Source organism: Crocodylus siamensis, chromosome 2 (assembly GCF_052110815.1).
Source record: "Crocodylus siamensis isolate JL-2025a chromosome 2, ASM5211081v1, whole genome shotgun sequence".
NCBI lineage: Eukaryota > Metazoa > Chordata > Crocodylia > Crocodylidae > Crocodylus > Crocodylus siamensis.
This window is the reverse complement of record NC_143396.1, coordinates 144,813,093-144,829,318: the sequence shown is the minus strand read 5'-3', so window position 1 is coordinate 144,829,318 and position 16,226 is coordinate 144,813,093. Positions and strand designations below refer to the sequence as shown.

Sequence of the window (16,226 nt, the reverse complement as noted above, 5' to 3'; positions counted from 1 at the left end):
CCATTATCCCTATGAATATGAGATCATATTTATTATTACTTAGCAGGAGGACCAGTTCCTCCTGTTTGTTCCCCATGCTCCTAGCGTTAGTGTATAGGCAGCTAAGCCTGCCACTGGAAGCCCTAGGCTTCTCTGTGCACTTAGGAGAGTCCTGTCCATGGGCTGGGGTAGGAGTAAGTTCAGTTGTATTTCCTGACCTGCTGATTATTCTTTGACTCTTCCTAGGCTTGTTCTGATGGTTGTCCACCCGTCCCCCAGTGAGCTCAGCCTAAAGCTCTGTCAAGCAGGTCAGCTCTTCCCTTATAGCAGGGGCAGGCAATTATTTTGGGCAGAGGGCTGCTTACTGAGTTTTGGCAAGCCATCAAAGGCTGCATGACAGGCAGCCAGGGGCAGATAAATATTAATTTTCTAAAGTTTTAGGGGCCCCGCGGGCTGGATAGAATGGCCTGGTGGACCGCATCTGGGAAAAAATAACTGTAAAAATGTAACCAGAAATACAGTACTTGAGTGACTACATCTCTGTACTCAGTGCAGTGTATTCCAGGTAGCTTCTATCAACACTGTAGCTGAGTTTAAAGGGTCTTCCTGTTGGAAGGAAATGCCCACTTGAGCACAACTACTGTGCACTTCTGGAAATGAACCAAAGTGTTACACCCAATGTTGCTCTTTAATATTTATTTTATTGTTGTTACAAAGCAAAAAATGCTTCAAAATGCATTTAGAAATCTCATGGGGTCAGATTCTGATATAAAGTCTGCTGGCTGCAAAAACAGGTATGCATCCTAGCACTGAAAAATCATTATTAACATATAGGATATTATCCTGTCCCCTGAAAATCCACAACAAAACCTGCTGAAAAGTAGGGGGATCACTGAGGCATGTAAACATAGTCCACTGCTGAGTTGGGTAGAACACACTGATCATTTTCTGGTGAAATTTAAATTCATAGAAAATTAGGGTTGGAAGTAACCTCAGGAGCTCATCTAGTCGAACCCCTGCTCAAAGTGGGATCAGCCCCAACTAGATCATCCCAACCAAAGCTTTGGCTAGCCGGCTCTTTAAAACCTCCAAGGATGGATATTCTACCACCTCTCTGGGTAACTTGTTCCAGTGTTTTACTACCATCCTAGTGAGAATTTTTTTCCTAATATCTAACCTAAATTTGCCTGGCTGCAACCATTGCTCCTTGTTCTATCATCTGCCACTACTGAGAACAGTCCGGCTTTATCCTCTTTCAAACCCTGCTTCAGGTACTTGAAGACTGATACTAAATCCCCTCTGTCTTCTCTTCTCTAGACTAAGCCCAGTTCCCTCAGCCAAGTTGGTGTTCTGTCATACTTGTTAGTCTTCCTGTGCACTGGGATGCTTTGTTCCTGCACTCTCAGTAAGATTTCTTTAAAGTACAGCCAGCACTCCTAGACTCCTCTCTCAGACTGGCTTCCCAGGGGATCCTACCCATGAATTCCCTGAGTGAGTTGAAGTCTGCTTTTCTGAAGTCCAGGGTCCTTACTCTGCTGCTCTCCATCCTTCCTTTCCTCAGGATCCTGAACTCAATCATCTCATGGTCACTGCTGCCCAAGTTGCCATCTACTACTACATTCCCCAGTTCTTCCCTGTTTGTGAGCAGCAGGTCAAAAAGAGGTTTGAATGTGCTTTGTTGGTTTTGATTTAAATTTTCAATAAGAAGTTTTGGGTATGATATGAAACAAAACAGGGCATTTTATTGTTGAATTAAGAGTTTTCCATTTTGTTGTAGTGGTTTTGTTTGTTTGTTTGTTTTTAGTTCAGCATTTTGTTCTGAGTTTCCCTGCAGTCTGTACAGACACAACTAACCTTCTTCCTTCTTTCAACAAAACTTGAGAAAGGCCCTAATGTTTCAACACTGGACATGAAACATTCTTTTTGACGTTTTCAACACACCATATCTGCAGAACTTATAGTCCATGAACATTTTCAAAATGTTCTGGTTTCCAGCCCATATCAAGGCAAACTGAAATTCTGAAACTGGAATGTTTTTTGAATATACATTCTGTTTTTCACACTTTTCTACGTCACATGCACATGCAAAACTACTTCTATTGCCTATGTGCAAGCAAACATTAAATTTATATGCGATAGCTTTGAAAAAATGCCTGTAGGATTTACTATAGACACAGAATATATATATATAGACACAGGGAGTTCTTCTCTAACAGTCAATGCTTAGAACCACAAAAATAAGTACCTTTCACTGGCATCCTTAATTAAAAATGATGGAGGTCTCATCTACACACAATTACCACACTTGTATAACCATGTACATTAAAGATATGAGGTATGCTTACTAATATAATTATAGGAATACAAGCCTTAGTATTGGATGTAATGATGTTTACATATCTGTAATATATACCAATATAAAGATATTTTAAATCATTATAACTTATTCCCCTTTCCACACAATACCATATTTACTGAAATCCAAGACAAGGTGTTTTCTCCATTTAACATGAAATAAAAAAGCTCCTAGTCTTGGATTAAAAAAAAAGCTGGGGGGTGTGGGGAGGGGATGGATGTGGGGGGGAAAGGTGAGTGCTGTTCAGGATCAGAGTCAGGTCCAAAGCTGTTGTCTCTCCCTGCCACCTGCAGCCTCTACCCTCTCCTGCATATGCCAGTGACTCCCCCTCCCCGGCCACTTGTCCTCTTGTGCCACTGGCTACTCCCCCCCCCCCCCCCCCACCATTGCTTACCTTCCACAGCTTCAGCTCCAACTCTCTGCATGACTCCAGCTCTGGCATGGGGCACAGAGCATATGGTTGCACCAGCCCCTGCCCAGCTACACAGCAGTGGTGATGGTGGCAGCTCCAGTCCAGGTTGGTAGCAGGGCACAGGGGAGCGGCAAATGGAAGGGAAGGCAGGTGCTGGAGGGGAGGCACTGTTGTGCAGGGAGGAGCTGGGGTATGCAGACACCTGGGGGGACAAGCAGCAAGAGGACAAGCAGTGGAGGAGACAGGCAGCAGGGGGCAAGGGGCAGACCACTTGAATCCCTTGCCACCTGCCCCCCTACTGCTGTTTGCCCTGCTGCCGTGGTGGTAGGGAGGAAATTTAAGATGACCCTCCAATATTTAGATTCCGTATGTGGGCAATTATAACAAATATATACATTTTCTGTGTACAGAATCTAATTATTGGTGAGTCATCTTATATTTAAAGTCAGATAGGATTCAGGTAAATATGGTAATAAATTATAATAAAAGCACCTTTATATAGTATTAACAACAACCACAGTTACAAAGGTAGCATAATTTTAACTAAAGCCCAATTTTTTTTTTGTTTAATATCTGCTGTAATTCAAAGTACCGCAAGGTGCAAGCAATGTTTCTGTTTGGACTGCTGTTTAATTTCCTATATGAAAACACTATATTGTCTGCATGACCTTTGGTAAACTCATTTTATGTTGTGAGAAGCTACTACAGCTCTCATCACACTCTCCCCTTTCCTCAAAGAGATTTCTCTGGGAACAAAGTATTTCCCAAGCTGTGGCACAAGAGAGATCTGCACAGATGAAACACAGGAAATGACATGGCCCCCTGGACAAGAATTCTGGAGTAAATTATTTGCTTCTCATCGGTATCTTCTATAGTGAAACATTAAAAGAAGTGTTCTGTGTTTTTAGCTTTAAATCCATAAATTGAGCTAAATTCTAGAATTGAGTTGAATGTGCCATGCAGGGGGGCTGAACCCAATGATCTGTACCCTTTCAGCCCCTAACATCTATGGAACTATGAAGCTGCTTGACAAGAGGTTGAGAGATGTTTAGCCAAGAGAAAACAATGAGTATTGAACACAAGCATTTTGTTTTAGCTAATACTCCATTCACATAGTTCATCAGTGCCATGGCAGATTTCTCCATTTTCCCTCCTGAAAATTTAGCATTTATCTAATAATCCATTGTTGTGTTTAAGTACTGTATTTCACTGCACAAGGAGTATACATAATTTTTTTTACCTTTATCTAACTGAATTGACTATTTATTCAGTCCATGTGCCCAGTTATAGTGAGTTTTTCTAGACTTCTCATAAGATAATTTGGATCGTCTTTTTTGAAAACTGGCATCTACAGTATACACAGGACTCAGGGCATGTGTAGACGACACAGGCATTAATGTAGACTGCCCGAAAATTTTAATGTGGCTTTTTTTTGGTGCGGTGCATTTTTGTTTGCATGACACGGCGTCCGTGTTTGCATAAATGGTGCTTTGGAATGAGTTAAGCTCCCATGTGTCATTCCCCACAGATTTCAGTAAGGGGAGTCAAATACCAATTTACCCCCTAGGCTGGTCGAGTGGGGTGCAGTAAAGCTTTGATGCCCACACCTCTGTGATGTGTGACTTGAAAGAGGACATGGAGATGTGCTACATGCCTCCTTTGGTAAGTGACACCTGACACTTGTTTGTGCCCTGAGGGTCGTCCCTAGGGGGGTGCCAATACAAGTGACCACCCTGGGCACAGCACTTTGGAGGCCCCACAGTGATGGGCAGAGCAGAGGGGGCAACTCCTCAGCATCACCGCTGGCCTCACATCCGGACGCTCGCCAACTCCCCTGCCCTGCTGCCATGGCATGTGGGATTGGCTGTGCGCGTGTGTGTGGGGGGGTGGTTAATTTGCCCATGGCCCTGCACCAGTGGTGTAACATGGTCTCTGAGACCCTGGGGACAAGGCCAGGAGGCTGCTGCCCTCGCTCCTGTATGCATCAGCCCCAGACAAGACCCCTTCTGTGGCAGTTTTGACAGGGGAGGGGAGGGTGAGTGGCGCAGAGTGGTGGCGGGGGTGCATTGTTTAGTTCAAACTTATTGTAAATGGGGCTGGTGGAATTTTAGGGGTGTGAACAAAGTTACTTGAGGTGCACAAGAGGCAACAATACAAATTCTTTTTATCCTTTCTCCCCGTGGTTTTCAGATCCCCTTCCACTCCTAGTTGCAGGCTGATCAATTCCTGTTGGTGTGACAAGAGGCAGAAAGAGAAAAGAGGAAAGAGAAAATGAAGGAGCATGACAACACTTCCTTCAGGATTCATTCTCTCAACAATTGAACTATTATGCATTTGAATCATAGTTGACTTTCATTCTGCCTGATATAGACTTATAATATAATGACAGGTAATACTAATAGTAGGAGGCAGCTATTAATTTCAGTAGTAATATATTAATAAGATTTTATAGTAATAGTAATATTAATGTTGATTTGGTAATGGTCATTAATTATTGTAAAGGTTCAATTCCTTATCACAGCATTTCAAAATAGGTAGATGTCCCTTATTACCCTGAACACATTGCACACATCCTGAGCCTCCACCATATATGTATAGCCAATGTATGATATAGACTTCTGTTCTATATACTTTTGTTCTATATAAAATTACAGTTTGATTGCTTACCATGAGAAAGCAGATACTGAGCATACGGCAGGTGATTATGCACCCACCCTCCCTGCTTCTTTCACCATGGGTGGGGTGGGGTGTGTGTGTGAAGGAAATGTCCACCTCCTGGTTCCTAAACTTGTCTTACTTCCTTCTCCTGGTTGCTGGCCAAAAGTACCGCTGAGGCTTTCCCTTTGTGTAATACTTGAATTGTGGAAGGTTTCTTTGCAGGCTTTGGCCCAAGCATCAGCTCAAGTATGGTAAGAATTGCACAAGTTTTGCAGGTCCATTTCGTATTATTCTTGCCCTTCTCCTGGTTGGTGGCCCTGTTTCCTAATCAGCATAGATTTAAAAGATTTCATAGATTTCTAGGGTCAGAAGGGACCTTGTACATCATCAAGTCCAACCCCCTGCTCTAGTCAGCCTAGTTAAATAACCCCAGCTAGGTGCCTGTCTAATCTTTTCTTGAACACCTGCAAAGCACCACCTCCCTTAGAAGCCCATTCCAAATTCTGGCAACCCTCACATAAAGAATTTCTTTCTGATATCCAATCTAAATCTATTCTTCTTTAGTTTGTGCCGTTATTTCTAGTAACCCCGAGGGACACCCTAGTAAACAGAGTGTCCTCTGTTCCCTGCTGCCCCCCTATGATGAGTTTGTAGACAGCCACAAGATCACCTCCCAGCCTTCTCTTGTGGAGGCTGAAGTGATTCAGGTCCCTCAGTCTGTCTCCATAGGATCTTACCTGCAGGCCCTCAACCATTTGAATAACCCTTCTCTGAACCCTCTCATGGTTATCCACATCCCTCTTGAGGTGTGGCACCCAAAACTAGACACACTACTCCAGCTGTGGCTTGACCAATGCCACATAGAGGAGAAGTATCACCTCCCTAGACCTGCTCATGATGCACCTACTAATGCATGAAAGAGTTTGGTTAGCCTTACTTATTACCTTGTCACATTGGCAACTCATTCATTTTTGCATCGACCAAGACTCTGAGATCCCTTTCCACTGCTGTGGTACTCAGACTGGTACTTCCCAGTCTATAGGTGTATTGGAGATTCTTTCTCCCCAAGTGCAGCACATTGCACTTGTCCTTGTTAAATTGCGTAGCTTTTAAATTACTTCTTTGCATCTGTGTTCCTGGACGCAGATACAAACATGCTTCGCAATAAGACTTTAGTCTGGCATGAGACTAAAGGACCTCTACAGAATGGTCTAGGGCAACTAAAGCAAGCTTTTCTTGGGAGCTATGACCACTGCATTGGCAGAGGGCTCAGGTCACCTTCCACTAAGAAAGCTTGAGTTTTTCCTCTGAATTGCGGTGGCCTTCTTAGGCCTTATTTTTGGTTGCTGGCCAAGACCTCCGCAGTCTGGGTAGTAGATTCTTTGCCCCACTTGCCCTCCGCCTTACACCTCAGCAATGAAGCAGACACATCCCAATCTGACCTCTCTCCATTGCATCCTTGTAAAAAACCTGCCTGCTTCTCACCCAGAAGCCAAGGCTGCTTCACATGCTTTGGCGCGAGCATCAGCACTTGCCCTGTGTCTTACACCTCTCCGTTGCATCCTTGGAACTTTGCTGTTGGTGGTGGCCACAATGCCTTATTCTTGGTTGCTGGCCAAGACCTCCGTGGTCGTAGTAGTAGGCTCTTCACCCTACTTGCTCTCTGCCTTACACCTCTTGCCCTCCTCCTGGTTAGCTTTGACCACTGCAGTGGAAAAAGCTGAGGCTTCCTTCCACTAAGGAAGCTGATGAGACTTGAGTTTCTCCTCTGAATCGCGGAGATTTTCTTCTTGGTTGCTGGCCTTCTTGGTTACTGGCCAAGACCTCCGTGGTCTGAGTAGTAGGCTCCTCACCCACCTTATTCTCTACATTACACCTCTCTGTTGCAGCCTTGTATCTCTGGAGTTGCTGCTGGCCACAAAGCAAGATGTGATTGTGAGCTATGACCACTGCAGTGGCAGAAGGCTCGGGTTGCAGGGGGGTGCCTTCCACTAAGGCAGCTGTGGTTTGAGTTTCTCCTTTGAATTGTGGAGGCCGTCTTCTTGGTTGCTCTGCTTGTTTTCTGTCTTATACCTCTCGCCCTCCTCCTGGTTAGCTTTGACCACTGCAATGGCAGAAACTGAGGCTTCTTCACTGGCTTTGGCCCGAGCATCAGCTCGATTTGCACAAGTACTGCAGGTCCACTTCATATAGTCTTGTTGCCCTCCACCTGGTTACTGGCCAAGTATGAGCAAATTTGGATTGGGGTACATGTCTTCTGACACCCACCCACCACTCTGTCTCCTTGAAGGAGATTTTAATAAGGAGATTTTAAATAAATTTTAAATAAAAAAAGAGATTTTAAATAAATAAATAATAGTAGGAAGCCCCCCCCACCCCACCTGGGCAGGCAGGAAGACAGCAGGGTATATGGGCAGCAAGGGGATAGGACATAAACTATAGGTGGTGTGGGGGCCCAAAGAATTAAGAGGGGTAGAAAATTAACATATTATTTCTCTCCCCTGTCCATGCCTCCCTTCATCTCTCTCCTCCACCCATGTAAGCTTTGTGCCCAGCAAAGATTCCAAAGCTACAAAGTGACATGCAGAGTAAGTAGCATGGCCTGACTAGCCAGCCAGCTGAGTTGGGCCATTCATCTGCACGAGGGGGCCACAAACATGCCTGGGAGCCCCCACCTGAGGGGGTCCCCTTTGGGACCATGGCTGGGGCTCCCCCTTGACCCAGCCATGTTCCTACTGGGACATAGTAACTGCAGGATGTCTCCCTCCCTCTGCCTCTCTCCCCCACCCACCCATCGGGCCCCCTCCATAAGCTTTGTTCCCAGCAAAGATTCCAAAGCTTCAATGCAACGGAGAACAGCATGCCTGCCTAACTAAGTTTTGTGGGTGGGTTTGCTTTCTTGCAAGAAAATGCTGTTTGTGCCTGGTTCTGAAATGGAATGTGATGAAGTTCAGAAGGTTTGCAATATTGAAGGAAGTCATGTAACCACTCACTCCAAAGTTTCAAACTCAGCTGTCTTCCTGCTGGGGCATATTCAGGAACCAAGAAGGGGGTGCAGGATGCCTCCTTCTCTCCACCCCACTCCTCTACCCACCCACCCACCCACCTGGGGTCTCCCTCTCTCTCTCCCTCCATCCCTGAGCTTTGCTCCCAGCAAAGATTCCAAAGTTACAAAGTGACAGAGAGAGTAGCATGGCCCTACTCAGCCAGACAGTTGAGTTGGACCATTCATCTCCACCTGAGGGGGCCTCAACCATGCCTGGGGCCCCCACCTGAGGGGGCCCCTCCCTAACTAAGCTTTGTCGATGGGTTCCTTTCTTGCAAGAAAATGCTGGCTGCAGACTAGTATTGGCCAAGCATTTGACCTCCCTCCATCTGAAAACAGTCCATCCTTCAACATTTCAGTAATGCCATGACTCCATAAAAGTTGTCCAGTCATCAGTAACAAGGAAGGGCCAGTAACCAGGCTGGCTGCCTGCCTCCCTCCATTCTTCCCCTTTGCCCTCCCACCATGCAGCCCTCCATTCATTCATATCATATCAAGGGACTACTCAAGGGACATGGGAGCATATTGTGAATTGGTGTTTTATCCTAGTGTCTTGCATTTTCTGGCAATGGCTGTAGTGTAAAAACATGTATTCACCAGTTGACTACCAACAGCATTGTTGAGTTAAAAAAAAAAAGTCCGTACTGTTTCAGCTTTATTGTGATTTCTCAATGGAATGAATTGCAATTCAATTTATTGTGAAAAAAATTAAGATGAGGAACAAAAAATTCTGGTTTGAACGTGCTCCTGCTTGATTTCACAGACCTGGGAGGTGGGGTGGTAGACCAGTTTGCAGCTGGCCGGGGGGGGGGGGAGGGGGGGGGATTGCAACACAGGACGGACCATGGTTGCTTTGCAGGCTGGACACAAACAAGGTCCATAGTGCAGATTGATTCCCTCCAGACACTTCAATAATATGTCTGGGGATAGCTATCTGATGCCTACAGTCTGGATATATACGTAGTCAGCCACATGTGTGTGGCTATGCATCCAAAGAAAGCATACCTCTGGATGTGCAAGTACCAAAAATGCACCGTAGATATCCAAGAAGGTGACTTAGGTGAGCAGGAAAAATAGAGAGAGAGAGAAAAAAAAAAAAAAAGGCCTAGGAATAAGCAGGCCAGCTATTGCAATTCTTACACAATGCTTTATCTCTGCAACACAAGCAGTTATTACATGGATGAAGCACCCTCCTCACATCATCCCCATGAGGAACTGTCCAAACACCGCCCCCCCCCGCAACCTCCACCCTCTGCAGGTGCAAACCTGACTCCAACTCTGTTTTTCCCTGCAAACATCTGCCTGCACAGCTTAACTGACCACCCTTCCAATGCAGCAGCTGGTAGACACCTGCAAACCCCATTACTCTCTCTGGACTGCTGTAGGCACTGATCTGAAGGCACACACTGTCCCATATTAGTTATTGAGCATGGGATTTATGAAGACCACATAGACCTCAAATGCTGGAGGCTATGAGGAGGGAGAGGAACTGTGGGAAAGAAAAAAAATCATGGGCATAGTGCTTTTTGAAACCATGGCCTTGGCTAATTAACAGCTCCCTGCTTATCTGAGACCCATCTGATGAGGACATGCCAATTCCTAGTGTAGGAGAAGGAGGTATTCCAAATTCAAGAAAATGTATGAAAAGTTCTTTCTGAATACACTTTATTCTGGAGCAGTCACCCTGGAGTGCCTTAGGAGAAGTTGAGAGAAAGACCAGGAGCAGCACTCCCATCCTTTAAGAAGGCTGAGGGGAGAGAGAGATGGCAAGGGAGGACAAAGCAATCCTGAACAAAGTGATAAGCTCTCTCCAGGTTGAACCAGATGTGGGGGGAGGCAGTCTGCAAACCTGGCTGTACAAAATCCTGCATGTAGCACCTTTCAGAGCAAACATTGCATTGCAAAGAAAGCATTGAAAAATAATTATAATTTTTGCATCACACCTCCTACCTGCAAAGAAAAAAGCAGCTGTTTTGGAGCTGTAGAAGCAGGCATTAACCCCAACCCTCCACCCCCCTTGGCGATTATAATGCATATTAAAGACTTACCAAATTGTCTCTAAAGACTTGCTAAAGGCTAAAGTCTTTAGCAAAGACTAAAGGCCATGAGTGGGGTTGTTTAGTTTTTTTCTTACAAGACATATCTGGCTGGTCCACACCCCAGCCAGCACTTGACAAACATTCAGCCTCCCTCTGATAATAGTCCATGCTGCAAGGCTGCAAGTTTTTCCAGCAATGCCATGACTAAAAACCCCCCAGGCACAACAACTCCACCACTGAGGTGGGTGCCATATCTGAAAACAAACCCGACCATCCCAAAAAAACATGACATCTATTATATAGAACAAAAAACTTTACTGAAATCAAATAGCAAAAATAACTATACACAAATCGACAATATAAAAATAAAATAAATACAAAATGTAAAAAAATAAAAAAGGTTCAGACTCTTGACTTAAGAGTCCCTCTTAACAAAAAATAACTATATACAAGTTCACACACACCATAAAAATAAGAACGTTTAAAAAAGATTTTTTGGGGGTTTTTTCCCCCAGCATCTTGATAGTGACTTGACAGTGATAGTGACTGGCCTGTGGGCTTGTCCCCAGCGAGTTCCACCCTCAGAAGTTTTCTGTGAGGGGGGAGGAAAAGGGAAGAAGAGAAGGAGGAGGGGGGCTTGGTGCACAGTTGAAAAACCAGACTTTTGCCACCCCTCCCCACCCACACACACAGTTGGTGGGATATATTACCTAAATATGCAGCTTCCCGGGTGATATCCCAGGTGCCGTGTCTGGCAGGCAGTGTCAGGGTGCCCTTGGACTCCTAGTTCTGGAATGGAACAAGATGAAATTCCAGTTGCAATACTGAAGGAAGTCATGTAAACCCTGCATCCCAAGTTTCAAACTACTTGCAGGAAAAAAAGAAAAAAAGAAAAAAAAAGCTTACCATTATGCTGATCCTGCCATGGTCTTTGGGAGCCATAGCCACTGCATTGGCAGACAGCCGGGGGTGCAGGGGTCATAGCAGGTGGACAGTACATAGGCGGGGAGGTGGGGAAGGACAGAGACAATAAGTGGCGGGGGGCCAACAATTAAGAGGGGGTAGAAAATTATGTTATTTATTTTCCCTGCTCTTTCCTACCTTTTAAGACAATAACAAGGTAAGAATAATTGGCCTGGTCAAGTAAGCAGACATGTCCCAACTTGACTGCGGAGGAGGGAGGGGTGAGGAACGAGGAGTGAAAGAGGGTTAAAAAACAAACAAAAAACCCAGACAGACACACAGCAGCTAACTACTGGCTAGAGGCTGGAACGCAGTGGCCCCTTGTGGTGAAGGGGATTAGTTACAAGTCTCTGAAGTCTCTGGATTTTTTTCATGCAAACAGCCACAGTTGAAGTGGTGTATCATTAAAGCTACACAAATTAAAACATCTCTGAGTAGTGTTAGTTTAAAGGCATTAAATGGACTTTAAAGTGGTGGGAAATCCTGGGTCCTGCAAATACAAATGCAGTTGAATTGGTATAAATGGAAAATTGTCTACACACGCCCTTAGATTGCAAATTCTAGAGGGAATGAAGTGCATTTTTCATAAATACATCCTTAACAAACTCATTCCCTCTCTGGAGATAAATCTTAACAATAACAACACATTTGTTTGTGTAACTAAAGGTGCAAATAGAAAAATCACATATGCAACAGCCATTTTGTGCATTTAAATACATCTTTTGTTACCGAATATACCTGTTGGCAGTGCCATCTCCACTCAGAGGTTGCACTACTTCTGGAGTTACAAGTGTCTACGACATTCTCATGTATATTAGGGACATCTGTTCAGCCCTGGACATGCTGACACAGCAGTTCTTGCCACAAACTTGCTAGTGAATATGAAAGCCTTATAGCTTAGCAAGTTGCTATTTAAATAAGTTTAGCAACAGAGGTTAAATATGAAGTTTTTAAAATTAATCAATAAACATTTCTGCAAATTCTCTGCCTCCATCTTGAAGTTTCACCACTCTGCTAGCACTGTAACATGAGCTCTTTCCATGTATAAATCAGCAGCAAAATCTCCAATAGACTTCATGGATTCTCTAACACTTCACCCTGTTCTATATCACCTGGACATGTAAAACTGAACCTCAACTGCCCAATTGCTGATAACCATAAGATTTACAAAGGCTGGCTCTGAAAAAATTGCCTGTAAGATTTAGCATGGATTTTCTTATCTGGCCAGTTCTAGTTTGAAGGTTAGCTGACCATTGTAAAAGTACATTATAGCCCAGCTGCATTCCTATCACAAGATGTGGGGGTGTGTGGAGAGGCATGGGGGAGCAAAACAAGCCAAAGACTTAGAATTAGCTTGGAATAAAGTCTCCAAAGCAATGAGCTAGACTGAGGGGCCTCTCCTTCCGTTCTCTCCATCCCATCTGGCTGCAACAAGAGCAGCTGCTTTAGAGCAGCCATTTAAGCTGTTCTCAGTCAGTGATCATTTCTCCCCATGTTTCTCATAGGCTAGGAACAGACATTCAAAAAGCCTGAGGCAGAATCAATCTAAGTTACATTGTTTTCTGAAAGTGGCATAGTTTAGATTGGTAACAAACAGAACACACATTTGCCCTTGGGGGGGTTGGGGAAAGGAGGGGGCAAATCTTAGACTGGGTTCTGCTATTTTTAAACCAGTCTGTGTGTACCAAGCTTCTGTTCTGTTATGGGTATGGACTGGTTTCTGATCCCTTACACTGATAAAAGTGTAGTGTCTGTACCTGGCCTGAGTGTTGCCTAGTGACACTCCACAAAGCTCTTTATTTTGTAAGCAGCCAGTGCAAGGAGGATGTTGGGGATTGCCATGTACTTTGCTTTACGCTTTTCTCTGTGAAGCCAAGAGCCACCAAAATGGAAATCAGCACTGGCTGTGTGGGGCTCTATTTGCAGCTGAGTGTGTGAGTACAAATGACAAATAAAAATCCAACAAAACAAAACATAAAACAAAGAGAGAGAGCTGCTACTAGATATTTGTTCCCACATGGGTATGCAGCCACAGGTCTGTTTTCCAGGTGTCATATCTGTAAATGCCAGCCTGAGTGGAATGACAACCTTTTTGGTAAAAACAAACAGAAAGCTGAGTTTTTTATAAGGCTGTTGTAAAGCAGAATATTTTTAAGAGAGTATTGAAAAGATAAACATTACTCAATTTTAAGTTCATTTGAACAAAGATTTTTTTAAAAGTGCCCAAACCACATTTTTCACAAAATAAAAAAAACAATATTTGGGAAATGGGGGAAATACATACTGTGAAAAATGAAAAAAAGGTCAAATGTAGAAAATGAAAAATGGGTTAATCACTACAAGATTACAGCTGCATCTGAAACAGTGAATTCCCCCCCACCATTTTCAGCCAGCTGTCCCGTTATGTGAGAGGGCAGAGATGAGAACAGATTCCTGCTAGATGACCTACAGCAACAGAAAGTCTTTTTTGTCTCCCATGAGAGGAATGGTTTTATTTTCTTTCTTTCTGCTTTCCTCAATCAAAAAGAGTTACCCAGACCAGAAAGGCCTCATCCAAAGCCCTTTAAAGCCAATCAAATGGAGTCCTGTTAACCCCAGTAGGACTTAGATCAAGCTCAAAAGACAAATTTTTGCTTGATGCACATGGAAAACAAGAGTTGAATTTACAAAAGGATGGTAAAAGGTTGTAAAAATTCTTGCTAATTGTCTTTTATATTGTAGGTGAAAAGTGAGCACTTTCTGACATGACTACGTAAGCAAATACTATTTACATATTCGCTATGGAGTACGATTTATATAGAAAGAGGACGGTGACATCCATCTTACAAAGAAGCTGTTATACTGTGTAAGTGCCCTATTACGACATCTCACCAAGACATGCAAGAGTGAATATTACTTTTTATATTAGTATCTTCTGGTAAGAATAATTAAGAGACTGGGGTCCTGCTGAGCTCAGCACTGTACAAAGACATAGCAGGAGACAGTCTCTGATGCACGAAATTTATAACCTATTATAAAAGACCAAACAGACATGAAGGAAAGTGCCATGACAAAGGCTATACAGAACATCAGCAACAGCGCTGAGAACAAAAATAAGAGGGCCCAGCTTCCAAATGAGTATATGCTGCCTCTTAACTAAGAACAGAGTTGTGTGGGGGGGGGCAGGGAATCACTCCCAGCTCAGTCTCTTTGAACTCACCTGCCATGACTTAGATACAAAGAAAAGACAGGGATTCAGTGATGGTGGTGGTATCTGAGCAAGAATTCACTACAGCCACCTGGATAGTAAACTCACAGAGTAGCCTTTATTTGCACGGCAGGAGTCTATATTGTAACAGTATCCTCGCTAATTACCTCATTAGTGAGGGCATTCAGAGCCGCAGATAAGGACCCTAGGCTCCAGATGCCCGAGGGATACTTTGCAATTACCAGAGTCTCTGGGTTTAAGAAGTCTTACGAGAGGAATATGTTCTCCACATCTTTCACAGCTTATCCTGGGAGCTGCCCCTACTTTTTTAAATGGCCGATCTGGTGTTTGAGCTGCCTCCATGAGTTGGTTGCTGCATCTAGCTCCTACCACCCGAGCCCAGTCCTGAAGCCTCTCTCTCTAGCTCTTGGGGTCCCCAGCAGAGCTGTATCCCGGAGCCCTGCAGTCTTTCCCCGCACTCACCAGATTGGTTGGGGTTCCCGGGGGAATATTTATACTTGTGGTCAGCCTGTCGTTGTCCGGAGTACCAAGATCCCAGCTTCCCTCAGGATCACAGGTAAAGTTTCTCTTCTTCCTCCTTCCAGGGTCCCAATGGTCTCTCCTCCAGTGCCGGCTGTGGTGGGCTAATCATCCTGCCCCTCCCTTGATGTGAAACTTCCTTTACCTGGCAGGGTGCAGTCTCAGGTCATCCTTGCCTGAAACCCATACCTGACCCCCTGTTACACACTGGGAAATGGGGGCTTTTCTACACAGAACCTGTGGCTGAATGATCGGTAACTTCCTCACCTCACACACGGTAGTGCAGCGAGTGGTGGGTGATGGAGCACTAGCCATGGGTGTCCTCTAAGAAGGGGCCACATAAATGGAAGTTATTGCCAGTGCTGGCCCAAGTAGTCCAGCCTCTGCTGCCACTATTACCCAAGGTGCAGACCCTGGCTGTTACACCTCTACATACACATAGCCCTACATACCAAATAAGGCTTGTTTTGAAGACATCTTTTGGATTTATTGTTGAATCCAAATGTGAAGAAATTTATATTCTCTACGGTAACTTACCATATTTAAGCCTAACATATTCCAGGAAACCTCCTAACACTAATATCAACAACCATCAAATACTTTAATGGGCTTCTGGTAATCAGGTCAAAAAAGTGAGTATGTAGGAAATTCTTCTCACAGTAATGATGCAGTCTAATATGGCTGAGTTTCTGTCAGTGATTCTATTTAACAGTAATACATTCATAGGAACTAATCAAGATCTAATTTTCTCTGTTCATGTTTTTATATTAATCATGACATGAACAAAGCAGCAGACTGAGAATGATCTCTCTAGCACCTGTGTTAGGCTTAAGTCTGTATCACATGAGCTAGGGACAGAAATTACACATAAACTGATATGAGTGATTGGAAACAGATTCAAATCTGTAACACAACAAGAGCTCAGGGCACATAAATTGCTTTCAGAATGGCCAAAACTGGTTTTATATAAACCTGGATGAATGTAGTATCAGACTTAACTGATTTAGCTTAAATTAGTTTATGGAACTTCTGCCCCAGATTCACGT

General features: G+C 44.1%; 1 long non-coding RNA gene across 1 annotated transcript; it reads right to left on the bottom strand.

Moving 5' to 3' along the window:
• Positions 1 to 10,760: 10,760 nt before the first annotated feature.
• On the bottom strand, positions 10,761 to 13,761 carry LOC149870870 (uncharacterized). Its single transcript, XR_016440858.1, has 3 exons — positions 11,397 to 13,761; positions 11,201 to 11,279; positions 10,761 to 11,082 (listed from the first exon to the last, which is right to left on the bottom strand). It is a non-coding gene; the product is annotated as an uncharacterized LOC149870870 (long non-coding RNA).
• Positions 13,762 to 16,226: the final 2,465 nt, after the last annotated feature.